We start from the raw sequence: 17,929 nt of genomic DNA on the forward strand, positions 1-17,929 counted from the left end.
GCGACTTGAATTCACTATCTTACCATCAATCAATGACATAAAGTTAAAGTGCATCATTACTCACCCTTAGCCGTTAAAATATTATTAGTTTGTGATTTCATATCACTATCCAAGATTAGTAAATTCTTCTTCAAAATTATCTTTGCATCGTCTTGATTTAATGATCATTTTCTCCCTAGACAATTGAAGAAAACTAGTTGAATCCTCATAGCACACATAAATTGCACTCGAGCATGCTCTCTAAATACCTCCTGCTTTACTATGAAATATATTAAGGAATAATAATTGCATGGACTTCGATTTGGTAAAATCAAATACACATCCAATGTGACAAATAGGATGAAGTATAATCTGAATAGAATATTCCACAAAACATAATGTTAAGGATTAGAAAAGACAATTGAAATAGAAAAAAAAAAACATATGATGAAAACGTATATGCCCTTTGGCATTCAAATCTTTCTAATGAACTGCAAATGGAATTTTCTTCCATTAAATGCAAGTTGACTTTAGTACTGGTGGCCTTTTAAAAGAGAAAGATATGGGCCACACTTAGTCCAAAAGAAACTAGCATGAGTTTGCACAAATGGGTACATCGTCATAGAACACAAAATAATGGGATATGTATTAAAGTGAATGAACGAAATGTGTGGGACGAGTTGATAATCTCAATTGGTTAGAGTCTCGTGATGATAATTTGTTAAAATTATCTAAAAGAGTAGCAATATAAAAAAAAATAGACATAAGAAGAAAAGAAAAAAACTTAGAGTTTTTCATTCTTCCAAGTATCAAATATACAAATCTTTCAAAAATACACAATATGAACCTTATGCCTCTATCTATAGTGTCATAGAGAGGCATGCAAAAGGTTGTCATAAACATGAAATTAATCATTTACATAATGGAGGAGGTTATAGATGTGTAAAGTCACAAGAATAATGGTCATGAGTGTTGGACATCTACACTTATTATTTTTACAACAATTTGTATTTTTTTCTAAATTATTATATTGTTACAAAAACACATCTTTTAAATACTATTTATGCTATTGCCATGACCTAACCCAGAGCCTTGTCGTAATGGGCATCCCAAGTCCATCTAGGACTAAGGACCACCCCCATTACCCAACCCAACCTTCAGTCGCCTACCCTAAGTTGGCTAAATTCTGAAAATATAACAAGATAGCGTATAAATTGCTACGTCCAGACTCTAGGACAGGTCGATAATCAAAATCGACCCAAACGAGTTTAATCATCCAACCAAATAACAGTAACAACCAAAATAATAACCAAACCAAGTTCCATAACAAAACACAAAACGATAAAACAGTGAGAAAGCCTGAGATATGGTGTCAGTCCCTACTCCAATGCCAATGCTAAGGCTGACACCTATATATTGATCCCGTCCATACCAACCCATATTAGTTCCACAAAAGCCTCTAACTAAAAGATAACTAATATCCAATTGGGACATGAACTTATAAAAGAACATCCATGAAATAGAGACTTTTGGAGTATGGAAGCTCATTACTTCAAACCAAAGCTGAACGCAAACCCGATCACACCGCAGGAGGAGTAGTATGGCAAGTTCATGCATCGCATGGGATACCGTTCTGAAGATGCTAGCAGGTGAACGCTAGTATGAAACTCGGGATAAGGATAAAATAATGTCAACCAATAAAATCAAGTAAACCAAATAACGAAACCAATGCATACATAACCATATATATATATATATATATATAACCACGTCGGAAAAGAAAATCGGATTTAGCATGCATTTAAAATCATTTACCTGGGATTATGTAGCTTAGCCATGTCCAAAACCACTCATAGGCTATATGATGTCAGCTCCCCCTACTAAAAAGGCCCTGGGCATATTAGCCGCATGAACCAGAGAATAAACCTGAGATGACTAGTACATCTCCCAAAGTGCAAATTCACATAGTCACCATGACTAATCCTCATATAGGAAAACTTGAGTTTTCAGTATTTTGTCCCCCCAGGATATCAACCTTCCACATCTTTGCTAACACATCCCCCTTTAAGCCCAATTTAAAATCATTTACACATAACCAACTATTTACCAAAGAGTCATATTTATTAGGCATTAGTCATCGGTATCATCATACTAACACCAGAGCTTGCAAGTCTATCCATTTATGCCAAACCAAAACCATTAAACCAATTTGATTCCAAAAACCATGGCCACCATGGCCTTTTCAAAAAATTTAAACAAAAACCATGGCCACCAAGGCCTTATAAATTAACCATTCAAAATGATTTAAACCATTTAGAGTTCCATTACCAAACCATACCATGCAATAGTTCCATTAAAATCAAGTAATATAGTAAAAATATTATCATAGGGGCATAACATTACCAAAACCAAAACCTCTAACAAATTAACCTTTCCTAAGCATTCAATTTAACCAAACCAATATTTAACCATAAAAATCAAGAATTAACCCATGTAATTCACCATTGAAAGCATAGGAAACCATTTTATGTTTGAAAATCCAAAACCATGCAATAATTAAACCATAAAAAAGTTTGTAAGACATGCATTTAGTTGGAACTAACAATGAAGGAAGATTAACATGTCTTAGATTATCAAGAGGATGAAGAAAAACCACCAATCAATACTTTAATTGCCCTAAAAGATGAAACCCTAGCCTTTTCATTACCTTAGAGCCTTAGAGAGGATTTAGGAATATTTTAATATATTTAAGAGTGGAATAATAGGGTAGATAACGTCCAAGTGCAATATAAGTCATGGGTTATAAAATGCTTAAGAAGGGAAATATCCAGAATACCCCCAGCTAAAGGCTATAAAATTTGCCCAGGGGGTACGACTCACCCACACAACTCGTATCCTCTTGTACGAGTGGTACTCACCACTCGCACCCTATCCAGAACCTTGGTTTAAGACCCCAAAAAGTTCCACGATGTCTAATCCCTTTCAAGTAAGCCATAAGAGATCTCACACTTGGAAAATTTTGCTAAGTGTTAAGACTTAGTCATTTATTAAGCCTATGAACTTTGAGGATTTTATTTATGACCTTTCCAACCTCTGTTAGTTGATTTTTTTGTTAAGTCATGATCAGAAAAATTCATAGTACATCTCAGGTGAGTTTTAGGTTTTTTAGACTAGCGTAAGGGTGAATTTAGACGTTCAAAACAGTGATGACTTATGATAGGCCTGCATCGCGAGGGCCAGTCAACCAAGCTAGGGGTCGTGATTCAATGGCCAATTGACTTGATTAGGTACCGCATCACGATGGCTATTTGACCCATGAAGGGGTCGCAATGCGAGGGCAGCCCTGTTCAGCATTATTTTATTCTGGTTTCAAGGGCAAATAAGTTATTTTTTTCACCCCAATCCACCCAAACACAAGATTAAAGTTTATTCTAACCATATTAGGTTAACTTTTCATCAAATCTTCTCAATCTAAAAATCCTAAGATTTCAACCCAATATTCAAGAAACTTAAGATTTCCACTATTGTTTTTCCAAATTGATTCAAGAATTAAGATCCTTCAAGAATCTTCGTTCAAAAACACAAATAGAGTCTCAAGAGCAATTCGTTCATCTAAGATCATCATCTAAGGTATGTGGGGTTATGAACAAGGATAATCCTTTCGTCCTTGTGCCCAAAACTTGATTTTATTACGAAAGTTATTTGATTTTATATGTTTTCCTATGAATTGAAGTTTGGGTTTATACCCAATATTGCTATTCATGATATTTTGAGATTCTCAACATTGTAGAAGTTGAATTACATGAGTATGTTGATATTATTATGCATATTGCTAAAATTTTCAGATTTTAAGATGATTTATGAATATTTATCTTATCAAGCATGAGTTTTGAGATGTTTTAATATGAGATTGATATATGGGTCACTAATCCCTCTTTGAGCTTATTACTTTGAGATTTTTTGTACTATATAAGCACCCCATGATTAGATTATTTTGAGATTATCGAGAAAGATTTGACCTTTTGATCACAGTAGATCTAAAATCCACTTTACAGGTTGAGATTACAGATTTTATAGTTGCTTTTATTATAAACCATGAGATTATTTTTATAGTGGATTTTCTAAAGATCTTGAGCACGAGATTGGGAGTAGTATTTATCACTGAGTAGGGTACATTACTACGGTTTCATACCCCAGAACTACGTGTCACCATAGAAATTGAGATTATTCTCACTTTACGTGGATGACTGAGATAGTGATCACTGAGATAAGATTGTTCTATTCAGATGGCAAGGGTAGAACATCCCTAACCTTACGGAGGCTAGTCTTGGGACACCATGGATTCTCACATGATGTACATGTTGGTTAGAAGAACCTCCAAAAAATATCCCCCGATCTTAAAAAAGATTATTGAGATAAAGTATTTCCTATGCAGGACGAGTTTCAGTTTTCATCCAGCTTACATGATTTGAGAATAAGAAGAGAATACAGACTTTAGAACTAAGTGTAATAACTCAAAAGATCTAGAATATATGTTTTATTATTCATTATTTCAGATTTCAGTATTGCAGATTTACTTAAGCTGTGTGAGTCATTTACATTAAGCATGCATTGTTTTGTAAATGATGATTATGAGATATATTTTTACTTATTGCATGCACCCCCATATACTCAGTACATCCTCAAATTAATGATCCACATATATGTCTATGTGCTACATTATCTCATAATGTAGGTTTGGCTGCTCAGTCTCAGCAGCAATCATGATTTTCAAGCATCTTATCTATATCCCTGCAGTTGGTGAGTCCTCATAGTTCGGGGAATTGTACTATTCAAATTTCTAGCTTCATTAGTAGATGTTTTCATATTTATTTCTAGGCAGTTGAGTCGGCTGGGGCCTATCCCAGTGACTCTCTAGATTCATTCATTAGAGGCTTGTCAGACTAGTAGATTCAGTTTTAAATTTCAATTGTCATGTTCAGACCTTTCAGTATGTGTTTTTGGTATTTGTTTTTCAGATTGTTGAGATTAGCATTTCCAGATATGTTCAGATTATTCAGATAGTTTTTCCATACTTATGTTGATATTACATTCATGTTCTTCCCCAATTTGAGACTCAGATTTCATAGAAAGTAACCAGGGTTAGCTCAGGACTACTTGTAGGTCGGAGCACCATGTGGCATTTGAAGAACTAGATTTCGGGGTGTTACAAACTTGGTATCAGATTCTAAGGTTTAGAGAGTCTTAGGGAGTCAGAAAATCTACTTTACATAGAGTCTTGATTTTGGTGTGAAGCACGCCACATCTATGAGTAAGAGACTATGAAGCAATTTAGAAAAATCCTCTTTTCTTTCATGATCCATCGTGCTTACAGCTATCTCTATATGCTATTAACTCGTGCTCTTCTATAACAGAATATGCCTCCTCATAGAGCTAATGCCCGTAGAAATAATAACTAGCCACTTTAGCCCGTAGATCACATGCAGAGTTTCGGGCAGCTTTTCAGGCGCTATACCAAGATGTGACGGCTATTGTTCAGGGTAACCATCAGGATACAGCCCTACCTCAGTAGGATGGGGATTTAACCAAAGCCAAAGTCAGAGACTTTAAGAGAATGAACCCGCAAGAATTCTTTGGGTCAAAGGCAGGTGAGGACCCACAGCTTTATCTTGAGAAGGTGAAGAAGATCACCCAAATTATGCATATTTCTGAAGAGGAGAGTATTGAATTAGTATCCTATAGGTTGAAGAATGTTTCTCATCATTAGGTAGTGATGTGGAAGAAGAGTTGAGGGGAGGATGCAGCTCCTATGACTTGGCAGATATTTCAGGATGCGTTCTTAGAGAAGTCCTTCCCCCTTGAGATAAGGGAAGCTAAGATAGAAGAGTTTATGAACCTAAGGCAGTTCTCTATGACCGTTAAAGTGTATTGACTCAAGTTCAATTAGTTTTCTAAATATGCCCATGATCAAATGGCTGACTCTAGATCAAGCATCAGTAAATTTGTGACCGGTGTGTCTGGATTGGTAGTGAAGGAGTGTAGGATAGCTATACTCAATAGAGGCATGGATCTTTCTAGATTAATGATGCACACTCAGCATATTGAGGCAGAGAAAGCAAAGGAAAGAGAGAGTTAATAAGAGGGCTAGAACAGGGCAGTTTGATTATAGTTAGAATAGATTCGAAGGACGAAATCGTTCGCAGTTTCAAAATAGGTCATCTATACCCGAACCTTTATTATTTAGTGCTCTCGCACCCAGAAATAGACAGAAGCAGTGGGGTAAGTCTTCTATGTCTAGATCTCAAAAAGTGTGAGTGGGAAGCTAAATCTTCCCTCATGTGCTAAGTGTGGCAGGCATCATGGAGGTAAGTTTTTATGGGGTCAGAAAATTTGCAATGGTTGTGGCGAAAAAGGTCACGGTATTAGATATTACCCACATGCTAGGCAGAGAAGTAGAGATTTTTGTCCCCAGACTTAGGCTAACAGTGGACCAGCTCCTTTAAGTCGCTTGGCCCCTCTTCAGGGCGTATCATCCAATATTGGTGGCGGTCAACACCCGAACAAGCTTTATGCTTTAACATCCCATCAGGAGCAGGAGGATTCACCTGATGTTGTTACCGGTATGCTGCATGTCTTTCGTATTGATGTTTATATTTTGTTAGACACTAGGTCGAGTTTCTCTTATGTGACCCCATTATTTGCTATGAATTTTGAGATGAGTTCTGAAAAGATCCCTGGGCCTTTCTTGGTTTCCACCCCAATAGGTGAGTTAGTTGTTGCTAGCTAGATTTACAAAAAGTGCCCTATCACTGTCCTTCATAAAGACATGTTAGCAGATCTAATAGAGTTAGACATGGTTGATTTTGATCTTATTCTTGGTATGGACTGGCTCCATTCTTGTTATACAACTATAGATTGTCACACCGGTATGGTTAAGTTTCAATTTCTAGATGAGCCGGTCTTTGAGTGGTTAGGTAATTCAGTATCTCCCAAGAGTTATTTCATATCTTATATTAAGGCCAGAAAGTTGATATCCAAAGGTTGCATTTATCATCTAGTTCAAGTTAAAGACACTAAGTTTGAGACTCCAACTGTTCAGTCATTTCATATCTTATATTAAGGCCAGAAAGTTGATATCCAAAGGTTGCATTTATCATCTAGTTCAAGTTAAAGACACTAAGTTTGAGACTCCAACTGTTCAGTCAGTCAGAATAGTAAATGAGTTTCCCGATGTATTCCCAGAAGATCTCCCATGGTTACCTCCCGATAGAGACATAGAATTTGGTATTGGGCTTTTCCCAGATACTCAGCCTATTTCTATTCCTCCATATCGAATGGATCCCATAAATCTTATGGAGTTGAAAGAGCAACTCAAGGATCTTTTAGATAAAGGTTTCATAAGGCTTAGTGTTTCTCCATGAGGCTCTGTGCGAAAGAAAGATAGTTCCTTGCGAATGTGCATTGACTATCATTAGCTAAATAAAGTCACAGTCAATAAAAAATACCCTCTCCCTAGAATTGATGATTTGTTTGATCAACTCCAAGGTGCAAGTTATTTCTCAAAGATAGACCTTAGATCCGGCTATCATCAACTTAAAGTAAGGGAGTATGATACTTCAAAGACAGCCTTCAGAACCCGTTATGGTCATTTTGAGTTTTTAGTCATGTCTTTTGGGCTAAACAATGCTCCAGCAACCTTCATGGACCTCATGAATCAAGTGTTCAAATAGAATCTAGACATGTTTGTCATAGTATTCATAGATGACATCCTTGTGTACTCCCATAGTGAGGATGACTAAGTAGATCATCTTAGAACTGTGTTGCAAACTCCTAGAGATCATAAATTATTCACCAAATTTAGAAAGTGTGAGTTTTGGCTATGGTCGGTATCCTTTCTCGGTCATATTGTTTTCGCCGATGGCATTAGAGTTGATTCCCAAAAGACACAAGCCGTAAAAAATTGGCCTAGACCTATCACTCCGATATACATTAAAAGTTTCTTGGGTCTAGCTGGCTATTACCGCCGTTTTGTTGAAGGTTTCTCGTCTATTGTGTCTCCTATGTATAGATTGACCCAAAAAAAAGTTAAGTTCGTATGGTCAAATTCTTGCGAGAAGAGTTTTTAGGAGTTGAAGACTCGACTCACGTCAGCCCTAGTGTTAGCATTACCCGATGGTACGGATGGTTTTGTTGTTTGTTGTGATACCTCTAGAGTTGGGTTGGCTTGTGTGTTGATGCAGAGAGGAAAAGTCATAGCCTATGCCTCTAGACAGTTGAAATCTCATTAAAGGAATTACCCAACCCATGATCTTGAATTAGTTGTTGTGGTTCTTGCTTTGAAAATCTGGAGACACTATCTATATAGTGTTCATGTTGATGTATTCACAGATCACAAAACCCTGCAGTATGTATTTAATCAGAGAGAGTTAAATCTTCATTAGATAAGGTGGTTAGAGTTGCTAAAAGATTATGCTATGAGCATATTGTATCATCTGGGCAAGGCCAATGTAGTGGTAGATGCCCTTAGCAGGTTGTCTATAGGCAGTGTTGCTCATAAGGAGAAAGATAAGAAGGAGTTAGATTGAGAAGTTCATCGTTTGGCTAGATTGCGTTTTAGGTTGCTTGATTCAAATGAAGGTAATGTTTGGGTTTAGAGCAGTTATGAATCTTCCCTAGTTTCGAAAGTGAAGGAGAAGCAAGATATGGATTCTAGTTTGGTCAAACTGAAGGAGTCAGTCAAAGACCAAAAGGTAGAGGTTTTCTCCTAAGGGGGAGATGGTGTGCTGAGATATCAGAGTAGGATGTGTATTCCTTGTGTTGATGAGTTGAGCCAGAGAATTATGGATGAACCGCATGGTGCGTGATATTTTATTCATCCCGATGCTACCAAGATGTACCACAAATTATGGGAAATCTATTGGTGGAGTGGTATGAAGAGGGATATAGCAGAGTTTGTGGCGAAGTGTGCAACTTATCAACAGGTTAAGGTAGAGCACCAAAGACCTGGTGGTACGTTGCAAGAGTTCAGTATCCCTACTTGGAAGTGGGAAGAACTGAATATAGATTTCGTGACTGGTTTACCCCTTTCACTTCGTCGTCATAATTCAATTTGGGTTGTTGTGGACAGGTTGACTGGGTCAGTGCATTTCTTGCCAGTTCATAGTCCTATACAGCTGAGGATTATGCTAAGTTGTATATCTGAGAGTTAGTCCAATTGCATAGAGTTCCCTTATCTACCATCTCAGATAGGGATACTCAGTTTACTTCCCAATTTTGGAGAGCTCTTCCAAAGGGTCTTGGTACCCAAGTTCATCTCAGCTCAGCCTTTTATCCATAAAAAGATGGTCAAGCCGAGGGAACCATCCAAACTCTGGAAGATATGTTGAGGGCATGTGCTCTTGATTTCAAGGGTAGTTGGGATGAGCATTTTTCATTGATTGAGTTTGCTTATAATAACAACTATCATTCTAACATTCAGATGGCCTCGTTTAAGGCTCCTTATGGGAGGAGGTGTAGATTACACATAGGTTGGTTTGAAGTGGGTGAGGCCGCTTTGCTTGGGCCCGATGCAGTGTTTGAATCCATGGAGAAAGTTAAGCTAATTAGAGAGAGATTGAAAATAGCTCAGAGTCATCAGAAGTCCTATGCAGATGTCAAAAGAAGGGACCTCGAGTTTGAGGTTGGTGATTTAGTATATTTGAAGATTTCACCCATGAAAGGGGTGAAGATATTTGGCAAAAGGGGAAAGCTTAGTCCCTGTTACATTGGTCCTTATAGAGTTCTGAGTCGTGTTGGGAAAGTAGTTTATGAAATTGAATTACTCGCAGACCTGTCAGTCATTCATCCTGTATTCCACGTCTCTATGCTTAAGAAGTGCATTGGTGACTCCATTGTTGTAGACCCTTTAAAAGCTCAGCTATTCACAGCAATCTTTCATATGATGAGATTCCAGTTGAGATCTTAGATTACCAGATTCGTAGACTAAGGAACAAAGAAGTTTCCTTGGTCAAAGTTCTTTGGTGGAATCAGTCAGTTGAGGGCGCTACTTGGGAAGTCGAAGCAGATATGAGAGCCAAGTACCCTCATCTCTCCGCAACCTCAGATTTAGCCGAAGGTACTACTCTTCCTTAATTCAGTTCCTTTCTAGTCAGGGATTTAGCTGTCTAGTCATTCTCATTATAAGTTCTTGCACTCATAGATTAACTCAGAAACTCAGAATGATTTAGATTCAGTCTCGAAATTTATTTCAGTTGTGCATGCTATTATGTATCCTTAGATTCCTCAGTATTCCTAGCCTAACTAGTGACATTCGAGGATGAATTTTCCCAAGAGGGAGATATTGTAAGACCCTGCAAAGTTTCTTGTTGTCTAAGCCCTTTAAAGCAAGCCATGAAAGGTCACACACTTAGAAAATTTGGCTAAGTATTGAGACTTAGTCATTTATTAAGCCTACGAACTTTTAGGATTTTATTTCCGACCTTCCCAACCTCCGTTAGTTGATTTTTTTGTTGATTCATGATCGGGGAAGTCCATATTACATCTCGAGTAAGCTTTGAGTTTTTTGGACTAGCGTAAGGGTGAGTTTGGACGTTCAAAACAGTGATGACTCACGATAGGCCCGCGTCATGAGGGCCAGTCAACCCAGCTAAAGGTCGCGACGCGATGGCCAATTGACTTGATTAGGTACCGCATCGCGATGGCCATTTGATCTAAGTAGGGGTCGCGATGCGAGGGCATCCCTGTTCAGCATTATTTTATTTGGGTTTTCAAGGGCAAATGAGTCATTTTTCCCACCCCAATCCGCCCAAACACAAGATTAAATCCTATTTTAACCACATTAGGCTGACTTTTCATCAAATCCTCTCAATATAAAAACCCTAAGATTTCAACCCAATATTCAAGAAACTCAAGATTTCCACCATTGTTTTTCCAAATTGATTCAAGAATTAAGATCCCTAGACCAAGAGCTTCAAGAATCTTCGTTCAAAAACAGAAATGGAGTCTCAAGAGCAATTCGTTCATCTAAGATCATCATCCAAGGTATGTGGGGTTATGAACAAGGACAATCCTTTCGTCCTTGTGTCCAAAACTTGATTTTATTACGAAAGTTATTTGATTTTATATGTTTTCCTATGAATTGAAGTTTGGGTTTATACCCAATATTGCTATTAATGAGTTTATGAGATTTTCAATATTTTAGAAGTTGAATTACATGAGTATGTTGATATTATTATGCATATTGCTGAAATTTTCAGATTTTAAGATGATTTATGAATGTTTATCTTATCAAACATGAGTTTTGAGATGTTTTAACATGAGATAGATATATGGGTCATTAAGCCCTCTTTGAGATTGTTATTTTGAGAATTTTGGTGCTATAAACACCCCATGATTAGATTGTTTTGAGATTATTGAGAAAGATTTGACCTTTTGATTACAGTAGATTTAAAATCCACTTTACAGATTGAGATTACAGATTTTACAGTTGGTTTTACTATAAACCAAGAGATTATTTTTAAAGTGGATTTTTTGAAGATCTTGAGCACGAAATTGGAGTAGTATTTAGCACCAAGTTGAGTACATTACTACGGTTTCATACCCCAGAACTACGTGCGACCATAGGAATTGAGATTATTCCCACTTTACGTGGATGACTGAGATAGTGATCATTGAGATGAGATTGTTCTATTTCGATGGCAAGGGTAGAACAGCCCTAACCTTACGAGGGCTAGTCATGAGATACCATGGATGCTCACATGATGTACATGTCAGTTAGAAGAACCTCCCAAAAATTTCCCCCACTCTTAAAATAGATTATTGAGATAAATTATTTACTATGCTGAATGAGTTTCAGATTTCATCCAGCTTACATGATTGAGAATAAGAAGAGAATACAGACTTTAGAACTAAGTGTAATGACCCACAAGATCTAGAATATATGTTTTATTATTCATGATTTCATATTTCAGTATTGCAGATTTACTCGAGCTATGTGAGTCATTTACATTTAGCATGCATTGTTTTATAAATGATGATTATGAGATATGTTTTTACTTATTGCATGCACCCCCATATACTCAGTACATCCTCAAAGTACTGATCCACATATACGTCTATATGCTACATTATCTCATAATGTAGGTTCAGGTGCTCAGTCTCAGCAGTGAACGTGATTTTTGAGAATCTCATCTACATCCCTGGAGTTGGTGAGTCCTCATAGTTCGGGGACTTATGCTATTCAGATTTCTAGCTTCATTAGTAGATGTTTTCATATTTATTTCTAGGCAGTTGAGTCGGCTGGGGCCTGTCCCAGTGACTCTCTAGATTCAGTCATTAGAGGTTTGTCGGGCTACTAGATTTAGTTTTAGATTTCAGTTGTCATGTTATGTGTTTTCGGTATTTGTTTATCAAATTATTGAGATTAGCCTTTCCAGATATGTTCAAATTATTCGGATAGTTTTTCTGCACTCATATTGATATTTTATTCATGTTCCTCCCCAATTTGAGACTCAGATTTAGTAGAAAGCAGTCAGGGTTAGCTCAGGACTACTTGTAGTTCGGAGCACCGTGTGACGTCCCGGGAACTAGATTTTGGGGCGTTACACTTGGACCCAAACACTAACTGCAACCCAACCAAGTCTTACCCAACCTATACAACTCGTACCATTGAATCATATCCATTACAGAATAGGAAAAGAATATGGAACACTTGTCACCATATGAGTCTAGCGTATAACTCGTACCCTAACATACGACTGGTACCCCCAAGTCATACCTATTCCAGAACTCAACCATCCTACCACTACCTAACACTGAACAATATACGTCTGGTTCATACGACTCGTACCTTGAGTCGTACCCAGTCCAGTGAGCACCAAACCCAAAAAAAATTCTAAAGGTCAAAACCCAGGGTATTTCAGTCTCCCCCACTAGGAACAATCGTTCCTGAATGATGAACAAGGTAGGCCAAACACAGGTCAGAGTGGTTTGCATTATCAAACATATTGACCCAACCCTAGACGCCTCTACTCTTACTTTTAACAAAGATGAAAAGAAAGCAAGTAGAGTCATTTGCATTATTAAATATAAATCAAGGACATATACCTTACGATTGAATATCTGGATCTAGAAATAAATGTGGATACTTGGACTTCATGTCCACCTCCACTTCCCATGTAGCCTTTTCCACCTTGTGGTTCCGCTATAGAACCTTAACTGAGGCCACATCCTTGGTCTATAACCGACGAACCTGCCGACACAATATCTCATCGGGACCTCTTCATAAGACAGAGAATTCGAGATACCCAATCCCTCCAGGGAAACCATGGAAGAAGGATCACCAAGACACTTCCTCAACATTTGTCTACCGGATGAATGGAGCTCAAAATAGAAGGCAAATCCAACTCATAAGCCACGTTACCAACCCTCTGCTAAATCACATAAGGACCAATATACCAGGGGACTAAGCTTCCCCTTCTTCCCCAAATACATTTCTTGCTTCATGGGCGACACCTTTAGGAATACCTTTTCCGCAACCTCAAACTCCAAGTCCCTACGCCTAACATCCGTATAGGACTTTTGGTGATTTTGGACTGTCTTAAGCCTATCTCGAATCACCTTAACCTTTTCCATTGCCTGATAAACCAAATTCGGACCAAATATATCCTCCTCACTAACCTCAAACCACCCTATAAGAGACCTATACCTCCTATCATACAACACCACAAAAGGGGTCATTCCAATACTAGAATGATATCTATTATTGTAAGCAAACTCCAGCAAGGCAGATGCTCGACCCATCTACCACCATAGTCAATCACACATGCCTAAAGCATAGCCTCTAATGTTTGAATAGTCCTCTCTACTTCCCCATCTATTTACGGGTGGAAAACAGTACTCAGATTCACTTTCGTCCCCTATCCCTTCTGAAAAGACTACTAAAAGTGAGATGAAAATTGCGTATAACGATCAAAGATAATCGAAATAGGTACCCCGTGAAGATACAACCTCACATAATCCTCAGCCGAAAAGTTAGTCCTCACTGGCATGAAGTGAGTCCATTTTGTCATCCTATCCATGATGACCCAAATCAAATCAAACTGATTCCAGGACCGAGGAAGACCAGAAACAAAATCCATATTGACTACCTCCCTTTCTATTTTGGCAATTCGATTTCTTGATATAAACCACCAGGTCACATGTGCTCAACCTTCACTTGTTGACACACCATGCACTTGGCCACAAAATCCACCACATCCCTCTTCATACCATTCCACCAATACATTTCCTAGAGATCATGATACATTTTAGTCAAACTGGGATGAACAACATAGCATGAACCGTGCGCCTAAGACAAAACTCTTTCACGTAAACCATCCACGTCAAAACACATAACCTTTCTTGATACCTCAAGGTACCATCACCACTGATCTCAAATACCATTACTTTCTACCCATCTCCCGCACTCGTGATTTTCATTAAGACAGGATCCAACATTTGCTTCTCCTTGATCTCCGCACCATGAGAAGATCAAACCACTTTCTGTACCAACACACTACCATCCTCGGAGTCTAAAAGACGAACTCCAAGATTAGCTAAGCGATGAATATCCTTCACCAACTACCATTTCTTCTTTTCCACATAAGCCAAACTCCCCATGTATAACCTGCAAAGATCATTAGCAACCACGTTAGCCTTACCTGAGTGGTAGTGAAGACTCATATCATAATCCTTGAGATGCTCCAACCATCTCTTCTACCTGAGATTTAGCTCTTTCTGAGTAAACACGCACTGAAGGCTCTTATGATCAGAAAAGATATCCACATGCACACAATACAAATAATGCCGCCAGATTTTCAATGCAAATACCAATGCGAAAAGCTACAAATCATGAGTAGGATAATTCCTCTTATGTACCTTCAACTGCCTGAAAGCATAGCAAATCAACTTCCCATGCTATATCAAAACACAACCAAGTCCTACCCAAGACACATCATAATAAACCACAAATCCCTCATTACCTTCAGGTAATGTCAAAATAGAAGCTGAAGTAAGCTTGTCCTTCAGCTTCTCAAAACTGCCCTCAGAAGCATCCGACCAAGAAAACTTTGCCTTCTTCTGAGTCAACTTAGTTAATAGAGGAGCTATAAAAGAAAAACCTTTCACAAATCTCCTATAATAACCTGCCAAACCCAAGAATCTCTGAATGTCATTTAGAGTCATGGGTATAGGCAACCTTTTTACCACAACCACCTTCTGCGAATCCACAATAATCCCCTTACTAGAAATAACGCAGCTGAGAAAAGTCACAGCGTTCAACTAAAACTCACACTTGGAGAACTTGGCATGCAAATGCTACTCCTTCAAGGTCTGCAATACCACATGAAGATGTTTAGCATGATCGACCTCATTTTTAGAATACACCAAAATGTCTTCAGTGAATACAATGACAAAGAGATCCAAGAATTGCTTGCAGACCCTATTTATCAATTCCATTAACGTCGTTGGGGCATTCTTCAATCCAAATGTATCATCAAGAACTCAAAGTACCCATACCGAGTACGAAAAGTTGTCTTAGAGAAATCCACTTCCCTAATCTTAAGCTGATGATACCCAGGCTGAAGATCTATCTTAGACCAGCTGATCAAATAAGTCATCAATCCTTGGAAGAGGATACTTGTCCTTAACCATTACCTTATTCAACTGCCTATAGTAAATGTACATCTAAAGAGAACTTCTTACGCGCACGAACAAAGTCAATGCACCCTACGGTGGTATACTAGGATGAGTGAAACCCTTATTCGAAAGATCTTTAAGTTTTTCCATGAGTTTTCTTAACTCAGCAGGAGCCATTTTATACGGAGGAATAGATATTGGACGAGTGTCCGAAACTAAATCAATACCAAACTCAATCTCCGTATCTGGAGAAACACTAGGAAGATCATCAGAAAAGATTTCAGGAAACTCATTTACTACCAGAACTAAATGAAAAAAAAAAAAAAGAACTTCCAAGTTAGAATCTTAAACCCAGATCAAGTGGTAGAGACACCCCTTAGAGATTAACCTCTGAGCTCTAAGATAAGATACAAACCTCCTCCTATGAGCAAGAGAACCACCATCCCACTCAATAATCAATTCACCAGGTAACCTAAAAACAAGTTTACGGGTCTAAAAATCTAAGGACCCTTAACAAGAATGTAACTAATCCATACCCAGAATGACATCATAATCCACCATATCTGGTTCAATAAATCCACCACAATCTGCCTACTACAACCAGATGCCACACACCCCTATAGACGTATTTAACAACCACAGAGTCACCTATCAAGGTAGAAATAAAAAAAGTGTTTGAAATAACCTCGAGATCAAAACCAAAACATACAGACACATATGGGTCATATAAGAAATAACCTTGCTTTCAAGGATCAACTCTCGAACAGTCCTGAGGAAAACTTCCTCATTCTTCCCTCATATCATCCATCATTCTTAGAGCATACCTTGACAACTGATGGAACTTTAAGGCATATTCCTTAACCACCATATTTCCTTGGTTTAGATTCACAAATTACTCCACTTTTCCTTCCCTTGGTTTCTGAGGAAAGAAGCGATCCAGAAAAGCATTAGAGAAATTCCCCCACAAGAACGACTCCTCAACATCACCCTTTACCTCATCCCATTCCTCGTACCACTGGTACACCTCCTTTTTTAAGCCTAATTAAAAAGCATTTACACATAACCAACCAATTTCCAAGGATTCATATTTATTAGAAATTAATCGTCGATATCGTCATACCAACACCAGAGCTTGCAAGTCAATCTATTTACGCCAAACCAAAACCATTAAACCAATTTGACTCCAAAAACCATGGCCACCAAGGCCTTTCCAAACCATTTAAATCAAAACCATGTCCACCGAGGCCATACTAATTAACCATTCAAAATCATTTAAACCATTTATCCTATTTAGAATTCCATTACCAAACCATACCATGCAATAGTTTCATTACAATCAAGTAATATAATAAAAACAATATCATAGGCATTTTGTCAAACACCTTGAGAGCATACCATTACCAAAACCAAAACCTTTAACCAACTAACCTTTTCCCCATGCATTCAATTTGACCAAACCAATATTTAACCATGAAAACCAATAATTAACCCTTGTAATTCACCATTGAAAGAATAGGAAACTATAAACCATCCATTAGAAGTAAAACCCCAATTTTGATATTTGAAAATCCAAAACTATGCAATAATTAAACCATAAAACAGTTTGTAAGTCATGCCTTTAGTTGAAACCAATAATGAGGGAAGATTAACATGCCTTAGATTATCAAGAAGATGAAGAAAAAACACCAATCAAGCCTTTAATTGCCCTCAAGGATGAAACCCTAGCCTTCCTTTTACCCAAGAGCCTTAGAGAGGATTTAAGAATATTTTGATGTGTTTAAGAGTGAAACAATAGGGTAGATAATGTCCCAAGTGCAATATAAGTTATGGGTTATAAAAGGATTAAGAAAGAAAATGTCCAGAATACCCCTAGTTAAAAGCTGTAAAATCCGCTCGGGCGGGTATGACTCACCCATACGACTCGTACCTTCCTGTACGAGCGGTACACACCACTCGTACCCTGTCCAGAACCTTGGACCCAAACACTGACCAAGATACAACTACCCAACCAAGTCATACCCAACCTATACGACTCGTACCATTGAATTGTATCCATTCAAGAATAGGATCAAAAGAAGATGGAACACTGGTCACCATACGAGTCTACCTTATGACTCGTACCCTAATATACAACTGGTACCCCCAAGTCGTACTCATTCTAGAACCTAACCATCCTACCACCACTTAACACTGGACAACATATGACGGGTCATACGACTCATACCCACTCTATACGACTCGCACCTTGAGTCATACCCAGTCCAGTGAGCACCAA

The 17,929-nt window shown here is 38.0% G+C and overlaps 1 pseudogene; it reads left to right on the top strand.

Moving 5' to 3' along the window:
* The window catches only part of LOC124888082, a 141,479-nt pseudogene that overhangs the window by 19,150 nt on the left and 104,400 nt on the right, over nucleotides 1-17,929 (top strand).

This window comes from Capsicum annuum, chromosome 10 (genome assembly GCF_002878395.1).
Source record: "Capsicum annuum cultivar UCD-10X-F1 chromosome 10, UCD10Xv1.1, whole genome shotgun sequence".
In the NCBI taxonomy this organism is placed as follows: domain Eukaryota; kingdom Viridiplantae; phylum Streptophyta; class Magnoliopsida; order Solanales; family Solanaceae; genus Capsicum; species Capsicum annuum.